We start from the raw sequence: 14,490 nt of genomic DNA on the forward strand, positions 1-14,490 counted from the left end.
ATAAAAATAAATCCTAAGATAGCTACAATACAATTATTATTTATATTGTAGCTATCTTAGGCCTAGATTTGGAGTTCGGCGGTAGCCGTCAAAACCAGCGTTAGAGGCTCCTAACGCTGGTTTTGGCCGCCCGCTGGTATTTGGAGTCAGTGATTAAAGGGTCTAACGCTCACTTTTCAGCCGCGACTTTTCTATACCGCAGATCCCCCTACGCCATTTGCGTAGCCTATCTTTTCAATGGGATCTTTCTAACGCTGGTATTTAGAGTCGTTTCTGAAGTGAGCGTTAGAGCTCTAACGACAAGATTCCAGCCGCCTGAAAATAGCAGGAGTTAAGAGCTTTCTGGCTAACGCCGGTTTATAAAGCTCTTAACTACTGTACCCTAAAGTACACTAACACCCATAAACTACCTATGTACCCCTAAACCGAGGTCCCCCCACATCGCCGCCACTCGATTTAAATTTTTAACCCCTAATCTGCCGACCGCCACCTAAATTATACTTATGTACCCCTAATCTGCTGCCCCTAACCCCGCCGACCCCTATATTATATTTCTTAACCCCTAACTTGCCCCCCACAACGTCGCCGCCAGCTACTTAAAATAATTAACCCCTAATCTTCCGACCGCAAATCGCCGCCACCTACGTTATCCCTATGTACCCCTAATCTGCTGCCCCTAACATCGCCGACCCCTATATTATATTTATTAACCCCTAATCTGCCCCCCACAACGTCGCCGACACCTGCCTACACTTATTAACCCCTAATCTGCCGAGCGGACCTGAGCGCTACTATAATAAAGTTATGAACCCCTAACCCGCCTCACTAACCCTATCATAAATAGTATTAACCCCTAATCTGCCCTCCCTAACATCGCTGACACCTAACTTCAATTATTAACCCCTAATCTGCCGACCGGAGCTCACCGCTATTCTAATAAATGTATTAACCCCTAAAGCTAAGTCTAACCCTAACACTAACACCCCCCTAAGTTAAATATAATTTTTATCTAACGAAATAAATTAACTCTTATTAAATAACTTATTCCTATTTAAAGCTAAATACTTACCTGTAAAATAAATCCTAATATAGCTACAATATAAATTATAATTATATTATAGCTATTTAAGGATTAATATTTATTTTACAGGCAACTTTGTAATTATTTTAACCAGGTACAATAGCTATTAAATAGTTAAGAACTATTTAATAGTTACCTAGTTAAAATAATAACAAATTTACCTGTAAAATAAATCCTAACCTAAGATATAATTAAACCTAACACTAGACTATCAATAAAATAATTAAATAAACTACCTACAATTACCTACAATTAACCTAACATTACACTATCAATAAATTAATTAAACACAATTCCTACAAATAAATACAATTAAATAAACTAGCTAAAGTACAAAAAATAAAAAAGAACTAAGTTACAGAAAATAAAAAAATATTTACAAACATAATAAAAATATTACAACAATTTTAAACTAATTACACCTACTCTAAGCCCCCTAATAAAATAACAAAGCCCCCCAAAATAAAAAATTCACTACCCTATTCTAAATTAAAAAAGTTACAAGCTCTTTTACCTTACCAGCCCTGAACAGGGCCCTTTGCGGGGCATGCCCCAAGAATTTCAGCTCTTTTGCCTGTAAAAGAATAAATACAATACCCCCCCCCAACATTACAACCCACCACCCACATACCCCTAATCTAACCCAAACCCCCCTTAAATAAACCTAACACTAAGCCCCTGAAGATCTTCCTACCTTGTCTTCACCATACCAGGTTCACCGATCCGTCCTGAAGAGCTCCTCCGATGTCCTGATCCAAGCCCAAGCGGGGGCTGAAGAGGTCCATGATCCGGTCAAAGTCTTCATCCAAGCGGGGCAGAAGAGGATCTTCCATCCGATTGAAGTCATCATCCAGGCGGCATCTTCTATGGTCTTCCATCCGGAGCGAAGCGGCAGGATCCTGAAGACCTCCAGCACGGAACATCCATCCGGACCGACGACTGAACGACGAATGACTGTTCCTTTAAGGGACGTCATCCAAGATGGCGTCCCTCAAATTCCGATTGGCTGATAGGATTCTATCAGCCAATCGGAATTAAGGTAGGAATTTTCTGATTGGCTGATGGAATCAGCCAATCAGAATCAAGTTCAATCCGATTGGCTGATCCAATCAGCCAATCAGATTGAGCTCGCATTCTATTGGCTGATCGGAACAGCCAATAGAATGCGAGCTCAATCTGATTGGCTGATTGGATCGGCCAATCGGATTGAACTAGATTCTGATTGGCTGATTCCATCAGCCAATCAGAAAATTCCTACCTTAATTCCGATTGGCTGATAGAATCCTATCAGCCAATCGGAATTCGAGGGACGCCATCTTGGATGACGTCCCTTAAAGGAACAGTCATTCGTCGTTCAGTCGTCGGTCCGGATGGATGTTCCGCGCTGGAGGTCTTCAGGATCCTGCCGCTTCGCTCCGGATGGAAGACCATAGAAGATGCCGCCTGGATGATGACTTCAATCGGATGGAAGATCCTCTTCTGCCCCGCTTGGATGAAGACTTTGACCGGATCATGGACCTCTTCAGCCCCTGCTTGGGCTTGGATCAGGACATCGGAGGAGCTCTTCAGGACGGATCGGTGAACCTGGTATGGTGAAGACAAGGTAGGAAGATCTTCAGGGGCTTAGTGTTAGGTTTATTTAAGGGGGGTTTGGGTTAGATTAGGGGTATGTGGGTGGTGGGTTGTAATGTTGGGGGGGGGGTATTGTATTTATTCTTTTACAGGCAAAAGAGCTGAAATTCTTGGGGCATGCCCCGCAAAGGGCCCTGTTCAGGGCTGGTAAGGTAAAAGAGCTTGTAACTTTTTTAATTTAGAATAGGGTAGGGAATTTTTTATTTTGGGGGGCTTTGTTATTTTATTAGGGGGCTTAGAGTAGGTGTAATTAGTTTAAAATTGTTGTAATATTTTTATTATGTTTGTAAATATTTTTTTATTTTCTGTAACTTAGTTCTTTTTTTTTTTTGTACTTTAGCTAGTTTATTTAATTGTATTTATTTGTAGGAATTGTGTTTAATTAATTTATTGATAGTGTAGTGTTAGATTTAATTGTAGGTAGTTTATTTAATTATTTTATTGATAGTCTAGTGTTAGGTTTAATTATATCTTAGGTTAGGATTTATTTTACAGGTAAATTTGTTATTATTTTAACTAGGTAACTATTAAATAGTTCTTAACTATTTAATAGCTATTGTACCTGGTTAAAATAATTACAAAGTTGCCTGTAAAATAAATATAAATCCTAAAATAGCTATAATATAATTATAATTTATATTGTAGCTATATTAGGATTTATTTTACAGGTAAGTATTTAGCTTTAAATAGGAATCATTTATTTAATAAGAGTTAATTTATTTCGTTAGATAAAAATTATATTTAACTTAGGGGGGTGTTAGTATTAGGGTTAGACTTAGCTTTAGGGGTTAATACATTTATTAGAATAGCGGTGAGCTCCGGTCGGCAGATTAGGGGTTAATAATTGAAGTTAGGTGTCGGCGATGTTAGGGAGGGCAGATTAGGGGTTAATACTATTTATGATAGGGTTAGTGAGGCGGGTTAGGGGTTCATAACTTTATTATAGTAGCGCTCAGGTCCACTCGGCAGATTAGGGGTTAATAAGTGTAGGCAGGTGTCGGCGACGTTGAGGGGGGCAGATTAGGGGTTAATAAATATAATATAGGGGTCGGCGGTGTTAGGGGCAGCAGATTAGGGGTACATAGGGATAACGTAGGTGGCGGCGGTTTACGGAGCGGCAGATTAGGGGTTAAAAAAAATATGCAGGGGTCAGCGATAGCGGGGGCGGCAGATTAGGGGTTAATAAGTGTAAGGGTAGGGGTGTTTAGACTCGGGGTACATGTTAGAGTGTTAGGTGCAGACGTAGGAAGTGTTTCCCCATAGGAAACAATGGGGCTGCGTTAGGAGCTGAACGCTGCTTTTTTGCAGGTGTTAGGTTTTTTTTCAGCTCAAACAGCCCCATTGTTTCCTATGGGAGAATCGTGCACGAGCACGTTTTGGAGGCCGGCCGCGTCCGTAAGCAACTCTGGTATCGAGAGTTGCATTTGCGGTAAAAATGCTCTACGCTCCTTTTTTGGAGCCTAACGCAGCATTTGTTTGAACTCTCGATACCAGAGTTAATTTTATGGTGCGGCCAGAAAAAAGCCCGCGGAGCGTTAACAGCCCTTTTACCGCCGAACTCCAAATCTAGGCCTTAGAGTTTATTTTACAGGTAAGTATTTAGTTTTAAATAGGATTAATTTAGGGGGGATAGATTAGTGGTGTTTAGACTCGGGGTACATGTTAGGGTGTTAGGTGCAGACATCTCCCATAGGAATCAATGGGATGTCTGGCAGCAGCGAACTTGTACTTTCGCTATAGTCAGACTCCCATTGATTCCTATGGGATCTGCCGCCTCCAGGGTGGCGGTTTGAAAACCAGGTACGCTGGGCCGGAAAAGTGCCGAGCGTACCTGCTAGTTTTTTGATAACTAGCAAAAGTAGTCAGATTGTGCCGCACTTAAGAATCGATCTGTGTCGGACTGAGTCCGGCGGATCGAAGTTTACGTCACAAAATTCTACTTTTGCCGGTCTCTAGCCTTTGATAACTAAGGCGAATCAGCCTCGCCACAAATACGCTGTGGAATTCCAGCGTATTTGAGGTTGACGGCTTGATAACTAGGCCCCACAGGGATCCAATGGGTAGAGGGCCCTGCCAAGAGTTGGACTGTTGTAGTCAGATATATACATTCACAGACAGTAATAGACAGAGACATGCACTCACAGACAGTAATAGACAAAGACATTCACACACAGGCAGTAATAGACAGAGATGTGCACACACAGGCAGTAACAGACATGGGGAAAGCGTGCACGAGCACGTTGATGTCTATGGGGAAAGTGTGCACGAGCACGTTAAAGCAGCATTTGTATTTTGTGCGGTATGAAGCTCAACGCAACCATATCGCACGCAGTGGCGTCACTAGGGGGGGCGGGGGTGACACCCTGGGGAGGGGTGACACCAACCCCTAGTCAGTAAAATTGAGTGCATAGAGGTTGGGATCAATAAAGCTGGGGATAGTTTTCAGGCTTATTGTGGAGTCAAACTGATAGGGAAGAAATAAATTGGCGGCAAATTTGTATTGCTAAGGTGTTTGCAGGTTTCTTACCTTATCTACAAAACATTGATAAATTGAGCATACAGTACTTTGAACAACAATAATGCAAGCAGACTGCTGTGCAACTGACAGGCAACCGAAACTCATGCTTTTTCTGATTTCCCTCCCCCTTCTTTGACCGTTGTGTGTCCAGCTGGGTAGTATCACTCTCCCTGTAGTTAGTGTCAAGTTCGTTCCCCCTGCGTGCTGTATGAATCGTGCCGGTGGTCACAAGGTTATGCAACATTCCTTCACCCCATTGCTTCAGCCAGACCTCTGTCCTAAGGAAGCTACATTAACTCTTTGCTTGGCTGCTAGAGAGATACTTGCCTTCCCTTCAGTCCAGTAAGTGATTCAAATATAATTATGTAATTGAAATTCTTATTGTTTATTTATATATATATAATTTTTATTTTTATATACAATTAATACAGTATATTAATACAGTAAAAAAATTAAAACGGGTCTCTCTGGCCTATAGGTGTTTTATCATGTATAGTATATCCAGTTGTCCTACAGTGTGCATCTTAATACAGGGTAGAGTACCTGCCTCATTATTATGCAATGCAACATGCACATTATCAGTGTACAATTCTTTAGAGTAGCATCATTTTACAGAGCAGCATGCTCATAATCAGTGTCAGGCACCCTCAGCATTATTATATAGTTCCTAAAATCAGTATATAGAACCTCATGATCCTTATGCATCAGAGTATACACTAATCACCATCATACAGTGTAGTGTACTCATTATCTATCTATCTATCTATCTATCTATCTGTACATATATATTTACATACACAGGCCAGAGTGAATAGTTTTATTTATTTTTTTACTGTATTATGTTCCATTTACAAAAATTTCTTCTTAAAGGGACTATAAGGCTGTAAAGATATAGAGGAGGGGGCGCCCTTGTATATACTTGGTATTCCTAAAGACTATAAAAGTGATATAGTCAATTCGCTATAGCCGTCAATAATAGGCAAGATATAATATATATAGAAAATGTAACCAGCAACCTCTAAAGAGAAAGATAAAATGCTTAATATAAAAGACTGTAGTCTATTTTATCAATAATAAGCATATATATGGATATGAATACATTAATTCTATATATATATATATAACACAACCTCCTAGGAGAAAGATAAAGTTAGAATGGTGTATAATGATATTACAGGTGAGTGTACCTAAATATGATATATATGTAGCACAACCTCCTAAGAGAAAGACACAACCTCCTAAGAGAAAGACACAAAGATAAAGTGGAAATGATATACAATAATATTGCAAATGAGTGTACTTAAATATAATAAATATGTAGCACAACCTCCTAAGAGAAAGACACAAAGATATAAGTGACAGTGATATTAAACAGGTAATATAACCTAGGTGTGCAACCTCTCAATATGATGTAAACAATTACATATAGAAGATCACTATGATCTAAGGTCATATATAGATAAAAGTCTCTATTGGTATAAAGTGAGGAATCACTGAGATGATGATCAGGCAGCTATCTGTAGAGATCCAGGCCGGGACCCAAAGCAGCAATCTAAGAAAACAAGAGAAGACAGATGCGCCACATGGCCCAATATTGTTTGGTCCAAATATGTATTTGATAGATGTACAAAGATTGAACTCACATTTGTTTAAGCACCTCAGTCAGTGCTATAGAGGCAGTCTGGGATCTCTTACAGTCACCCAGGGGACCAAACTCCGGTAGTAGTATGATGTCTGTATCATGACTACTGTATCGGCACCTATGTCTCTTATGTCGTTCTGATACAGACATCATACTACTACCGGAGTTTGGTCCCCTGGGTGACTGTAAGAGATCCCAGACTGCCTCTATAGCACTGACTGAGGTGCTTAAACAAATGTGAGTTCAATCTTTGTACATCTATCAAATACATATTTGGACCAAACAATATTGGGCCATGTGGCGCATCTGTCTTCTCTTGTTTACTATAAGGCTGTGTGGGCACTTGCACTAAGGTGAGATTTCATATTCTTGGCTAGTAAAAGGGGTGTCTGGCCATTAGCGTGTGGTAACAAAAGGTTCATTTGTTTAGTCACCAGTTTAAAGGGACATTTCTTATTACACTTCTAATTATGCATTATGAAACAACTTTGTGCTTTTATTACTTATTTTGCCTGCTTTTCCTGTAAGTTAATACTGAAAAGAGATGATTGCTAATATCAGAACCACCATCCCTTATATTGCTTAATACTCAGGAATTGATTTCTCATGTTTCTAAAATGTCTACAATCTTTGGCACTGCCACTGAGCCTTTCACAAGAGACCCTTACACTGCTAAATTATAGGGTAACAGCCAATATCGTACCGTAGTGTAAGTCAATTACTATTACTTTTCAAAGGTATAATGTGCCTAACCTTACTGTACTAACTTACAAGGCTCCCAATTTAGCTCACATGCAAGGATCAAGCTCTTCCTATCATAAACACTGATCAGGGCCACCATCAGGGGGTGACAGGGGTGACTCCTGTCAGGGGCCCAATGAGCCAGGGGGGCCCCATGAGACAAGAACTAAAAAAAAAAAAAAAAAAAAAAAAATTTTTTTTAAATTTTGGCAGCCACCAGTGGGTACTACAGCAGAGTGCTAATTGATCATGGGAAATATTATTACAAGTAGTAAAGTATTAGCATTTGAGAGGATTTCTTAGTTTGCACTAAACCACTATGCTCAGTGTGAGACAGACTTGGCACTTTGTACAGTGTGTACCTGAGTCAGACGGCAGATCACTTTCATTTGAAGAGGAGGTAGGACTTACTTAGCAAATGTTTTTTTATTTCTTTGTGCAATTTTGGATTGTAACTTCAGTGTGGCAGTAGTTGTATGGTGGGGCCAGGGGTCCATAAAAACATTTTTTTTTTAACAGCAGTGTATTTATGATTATTTGACAATGCTGTAGAAATTCTATATTTAAAACCATGCAGAAATGTTTCCTCCTCAATACACAAATGGTAGATGCCCTTTTGGCAGATATTCATTATATATATATATATATATATATATATATATTTATATATTACAATCCAGTTTACTGCCCCTTTATGCAAGGACTTTCCAGATGCAAGGAGGCATTTTATCTAAGATTTTTACATCTGCATAAAATTTTATACTCTCAGACTAAGATTGCTCAGTGTATGAAATGAGACAGGTTAACTTAAAACTGTTCAGTTTACACTACAGCTGACTTAGTTTTGAAATACATACCAACAAGCCTAAATCCTGCATTTAACCAGATCTAATGGTATGAGTACCACAGCTTATGGTCCCACCAAGACCATATAGAGTACAGAATTTTCAAAAAGTACAGCTGACAGATGGGAAAATTTGTTCACTATATTTGAAGTGGTGCTCTTGGTTGGGGAAAATGGGAAAAAAACAAACAAACATATGTCAACCTTTTAAAGGTACTTTTCTTCATCTAGCCATCTACCCAGCTCATTAATGTACAATTTTGAATTCACAGAATTATTTTTGTTTGCACATTTACAAATATGATTCTTTAAAAAGTGATCTCTTAATTTCTGCATTTTTTTTATCATGCATGTCATACACTGTTGATTTAAGGGATGCAAGGTGCATAAATGTTTCCTCCTGTGAATGTTTCTGTGGGTGTATGTGTTTATGTCTTTGTGCTTTGGTTTGTGTCTCTATGTGTATGTATTTTTTATCTGTGGGTCTCTCTGTGAGGGTGGGTATGTATGTCTTTGTGCATTTTCTGTGGATGTCTGTGAGGGTGTGTGCATATGTCTTTGAGCTTTTTCTATGGGTGTTTCTGTGAGGGTGTTTGTGTGTATGTATGTATGTATGTATGTATGCATGTATGTGTTTTCTGTGGATGTCTCAGTGAGGGTGTGTGTATGTATGTCTTTCTTTGTTTTTCATGTGGTTGTCTCTCTGTGTGTGTGTGTATGTCTTTGTGTGTTTTCTGTGGGTGTCTCTGTGTGTGTATGTGTGTATATGTCTTTGTGTGTTTTCTGAGGCTGTCTCTGTCAGTGTTTCCTTGGGTGTATGTGCAAGTTTGAGTTTGTGTGTGTGTGTCCATTGTCTGTTCCTTTTTAGGACATTTTGACCTTACTACTAATTATTCACATCTTTCTACAGACTTTGAGACTAACAAGACCTTTCCGGAAGTAGCCACTCCACCATTTAACCTTTAAATTATTGTTTAGGCAGTTCAGGGACCTTCCTTTCAGCTACTGCATGCTGTTGTCATAATTTAGTTGTCATCTTCCTTTACAAAAAGATAATCAGAACTCCATATTTTGTTTTCTAAATCTCCTTTTTTTACAAAACTGTAGTTTACCTCATTACTTGTCAGGTCAATGTAAACAAGTGCTAAGTGTCTGTTTGGGTTTCTTTGCGTGTCTGCTAGAGTGTCTATATGTGAATCCTTATGTGTGAGTGTGTTTGTGTGTTTCAGTGTATGAGTGTGTGTGTGTATATGTTACTACCTTTACAACATTTCCAAGTTTAAATAGACAATTAAGAATAAAGTGCATATACGTTTTAGTCACTTGGTCAAAAATTGCACATGTCAAAGGAGGGGGGGGGGCCCTGATCAATTGTTGAGTCAGGGGCCCCAAAATTTCTAGTGGCGGCCCTGACACTGATCCTTAACCTTTTCAGTTCAGTCTGTGAGTTTTTGTGAGGTAGTCACTAAAAGTTGTAATAATCTAAATTAATACTAAATGACATAACATTTATAGTGTGTGTATATATATATACGGTATATCTGTGTGTGGGATCATTATTGCGGGGACTATGGACCGCACCCGGGTGTCATGCTCAGAGGGGGTGACACCATGAGTTACCGCACCCTAGTGACGCCACTGATCGCATGCACAAGCCGGCTTTTCTAAAACTTGCAATGGCAGCACTATGGAGGGTGAAATAACGCAACTTTTGTTGCGTTCGTTAAATACCCTCTATAGCGCAAAACTTGTAATCTAGGTGATAGTGAATGAACTCAATAACACATCTGTGAAGCTTAACATCTGCTTTCGCAAAGAAAAAAAATAGTGTTTTCATTTAATGGGGCCGATTTATCAAAGTGTCAATCGGCCCCAATGCATCTGTTTCTGCGCAAGCCTTAAGACCGCTACTCCTGAACTCATACGCCTCCTCTGAGACTGCGGTCTGCAATCCGACCGATCGTGTACGATCGGGTTGATTGACACCCCCTGCTTGTGCAATGATAAATGCCAACCCTAATGTGTTAAATGTAGGATCATTTGCTGTTCTTTGACGCACATAACAGAGCCATATGAAGGTGTGCTGTTTAAAATTAGTTGAACAGATAAAGACTTTTTAAAAAAAACTTGTAAAATGAATAGGTTTATATTTCCCTCCTTGTTTTGAGGTGTCCAAGACTTCCAAAACAAATGAAAGCCTGTTTCAATGAATGAATGTATCTTTAGGGTTTTCTTTAGAATTTAGGCATTAAAATGACACTGGACTGATCACACCAGGGTAATTGACAACCCCTGCTCTTGCTCATTTGGTTTCATGACAGCAGACACCAAAATAGCATGAGAGTTCATGTGCAATCTTATATTTCACCCGCAGATGCTGCATCACCAGTGGCAATTGCAGGCAGACAGGTTCCCAGTCTGGGAGCTTGTCTACCCATAGCCGCTTAAATATACCTTTATGTAGTTATGTAGCTTAGGTTCGTAGAGCTACAAAAACTTCAGAAAGATTTCCAATGGATTACTGTAGTATTCTATTACAGCCATGCTAGTAGTATGCATAAGTTTAAACAGTGCATTTGGTGTTGGCTCACTTAAAGGGATATTATGTATATTGTTCTCTATTCCTGAAAATTATAAGCTGTGGGTTTTCCAGCTCCCATAAATAGTATAAGTGCAAAGTCCAAATTTCACAGTAATAACACTGTGATATACTAGACAGCCATTGTTTGCTTACTTCAGTAACTACATTTTACCTGTCTCTAATTGATCTTAATAGGGAAAATAAAGGAAATCTAATTTACAACATGGTATAACATGCATAACTCTATGAAGGTTAAAACTTTTCACTTATTAGCATTTAAACAACAGATCATAATTTGAAAAATACATCTGCATGGCTTATCTTTACTTTCAGCACATTACTTGTGCATGTATTTAGTGTTTTATGCCCATTAAAATAAATAAATAAATCCAATATTGTGTCAAAAATTTATATGTTGGATTTTTTTAAAAAAAACAAGACACAAAGGGGTTTTCAGCTCTCTGCAGTTTTCTTGTCCAAAGTCAGAAAGTGTATTAAGCTCAGGAAGGATCTGTGAACACCAGACTTAGATCAATGCATACATTAACAAGTTAATTTAGACAATTAAGGCTCTGAGACCTTACAAATAAATCACTAGTGGATAAACCAGTGGCAGGCAAACATTTTGCACATCCAGGAAAGGAAAGAAAAAGAGGTATCCTGTGGCACACTTAGAGAGCTTATAATTTCAATTTATTCATCAGAAAAGGCACTGGGAAGAGATTATATTAAAATATAACTTTTATTGAGTTCATTAAGATAAGAACGTTTTCTAATAGTGTATGTAAGAATTAAAATAGGGTATATTTGTGTTTACACAGTAAAAAGTACAATCCAATTATTGCTCACCCATGAAAACGATAGGCACAGCTGACTTTCTATTATTGTGTACAGTATAATCTGTATTGGTTCACATATAACCTATCATATTTAGGTAGGAATACATTTTATCTATTTAAAGTCAAATACCCCTAAAGATGATCTAAATCGTCATACAATAGTTGTGAATGTTAAAATCTATAGTGCAAAAATAATAAAAATACTGTGTCTAGGATCACACAGGGTTAATAAGTTATACCGTAGCGGTATATGTGTAAGCTCTTCTTTAATGTGGTGATCTTGAACCAGAATCAATCTGGCTTTAAATAGAGTCAAATAACGCTTAATTATGGATCCTAATGAAGGAGCTGGATGTACAAGTCTATTTAATAATGTGTTTTAATGTGTTTTTACTGTAAATATTTTATATTCCAATGTTCTTCACTTAAAAGAAAATGTTCTTTGTATGTTTGAATATATATTTCTATATATCTATATATATATATCTATACAAGTATATTCATATAGATATTGATATATATTTGACAAAAAATTATAAAATGATCATTTATATATAATATAATAGTATGCAAAATATTCTGAACTACCTTCGGGTTTAGCGTTGTAGCGAAGTGTTATTGTTGGTTTGTTGTTCTGCACACTCCATTGAAGTCTATGGGGAGGAGAAGTTAGTGCGGTTGTGGTATCTGAAGTTCTAAAATTAGCACTCAGCGGGTTTCGCTTTCTCACAAAAAATTTACTTTTAACTTGTAATATGCGTGCTAAACCCAGCTGTGTTAGGTAGCTCAGTTGGTAAATACCCTGACTACAAAAAAGCCTGTTTGAAAGATCCAAGGTCACAGGTTCAAATCCCGGCAAGGCTGACTCAGCCCTTTCCCTTCCGAGGTCGATAAAATGAGTTCCATTAAATTGAGTAATAATAACAACTATTAATATACTTTGAGCAGTTTGTGTGCGCGAGCAAAAAAAAAAAATATTAGTTGACCACTTATATACTAGCTCTTACTGTTTTATTTATTTATTTTTCAATCAGTTAAATAAAAAAAAAAAAAATACATATGTAGAAATATTTAACCAACCAATATTGACCTACCAGAATACCAGGAGATTCCCTGGTGAACTGCAGCAGCGGGGGCTGGAAAGCTCCAATTTAAAGGGGTGATTAATGGAAGCAATTGGGTTGTAGGATGCATTTATAACATTAATCTGGCATTTTTATTTAATGCAAAGTAATATAATTTAATTCTGAAAAATATTGGGGAAGGAGTATCCAAGTAATCCCCTTTAAAAAAAAATAGGGCGTGTGCATTCTACCGACGCAATGGAAAATAGGGCTGCTTTTTATTCACAGTCTGGCCCTGTATGCAACCAGTCAAAAGTTTAAGAACACCTGCATTTTCCAGTTTTTTTTTTTTTTATTTTATTTATTTCAGAAAGTTAAAATGTAAACGCAGGTGCTGACTACTTACAAACAATAAAATAGATGCTGCTAACAAACTGTGTTGCTGCACCCTCTTAAGCATCATTTGGATAGTATTGTACTACACAAAGAAGTATATTGCTAACTAAGGGCTCGCTTCCATTGAGCCATTAAAAATGGAGTTGTAAGCTACCGAAGTGGCCAACAGCTAAATGTAATTTACGTCTCCATTTTAGTACCAGGTTTCCATTGAAAAGGTTTCTGCTTTGCATGCGGTCGCTCTTCTCGTGTAGGTGTAAGTTAGCGATGTGTTAACGCTTCCACCCGATGCCGGATTTCTAAAACATTAATAGGTTACTATGGTAAACCGACCTTACACTACACTCGATCACATATACGACGCCGCATACAAGTAAGGCACATATATTTTCCCCGTCACTTGCTGTTAAAATAAAATCAAACACCTAACGCCTGGGCAATATCTACCTCTCAACAGAAACCCCCCACCGCAATAACTTATGTATTAACCCCTAATCCGCCAACCCCCATATCGCAAGTGCTTCCTCTGTCTTTCTACTTCTGTTTCAAGACTCAAAATTAGCAATTTTTTTCTCTCTATTGCAGCGTTAAGGAATTCAGACCCCTTGAACGTGGAAATTATCTGTAGCTTTACTTTTTTGGTAGGGTTTGTATAAATTTTGTCCATTTATTAAGGAATCCTTTAATCTTATTTTCGGAGTCTAATGTTATATCAAATTGTTCTATTATAACCTGATTCACCATTTTATGAATAACTTCCCTTAAACTGGGATTCTTTTTGGACGAATGTTGTAAAATGAGTGATCTTCCTATCAAAATTATTGTGTTATTACATTTTTTATTTATATGTGGTATCGCCTCATCTAACAAAACAAAAAATGTGAGTGTCCTGTAATAAAATTGTAGTTTGAATTGTTCTGTTTAACCAGTAGTTCACCCTGTACCAAAACTTCTGAATTTTGGGGCATCTCCAGATGCAGTGCTATAAATCCACTGATGCTAGGTTACATTTACTGCAATTTTTTTTATAGTTTGAATATTCCATTTGGATTCCAAACTTGGGGTGATATACATTTTGTTTATTATTTTATGTGTGATTCCCTCCATGCTGAGGACAGGGTAGCTCTATCTGCTAATACCAGACTTCTCTGA

At 38.0% G+C, this 14,490-nt stretch overlaps 1 protein-coding gene across 1 annotated transcript in view; it reads left to right on the top strand.

The window, feature by feature from the left end:
* Window positions 1-14,490, top strand: part of LVRN (laeverin) — a 350,458-nt gene that overhangs the window by 114,530 nt on the left and 221,438 nt on the right. The window lies entirely within an intron of this gene.

This window comes from Bombina bombina, chromosome 2 (genome assembly GCF_027579735.1).
Source record: "Bombina bombina isolate aBomBom1 chromosome 2, aBomBom1.pri, whole genome shotgun sequence".
NCBI classification, from domain to species: Eukaryota; Metazoa; Chordata; class Amphibia; order Anura; family Bombinatoridae; genus Bombina; species Bombina bombina.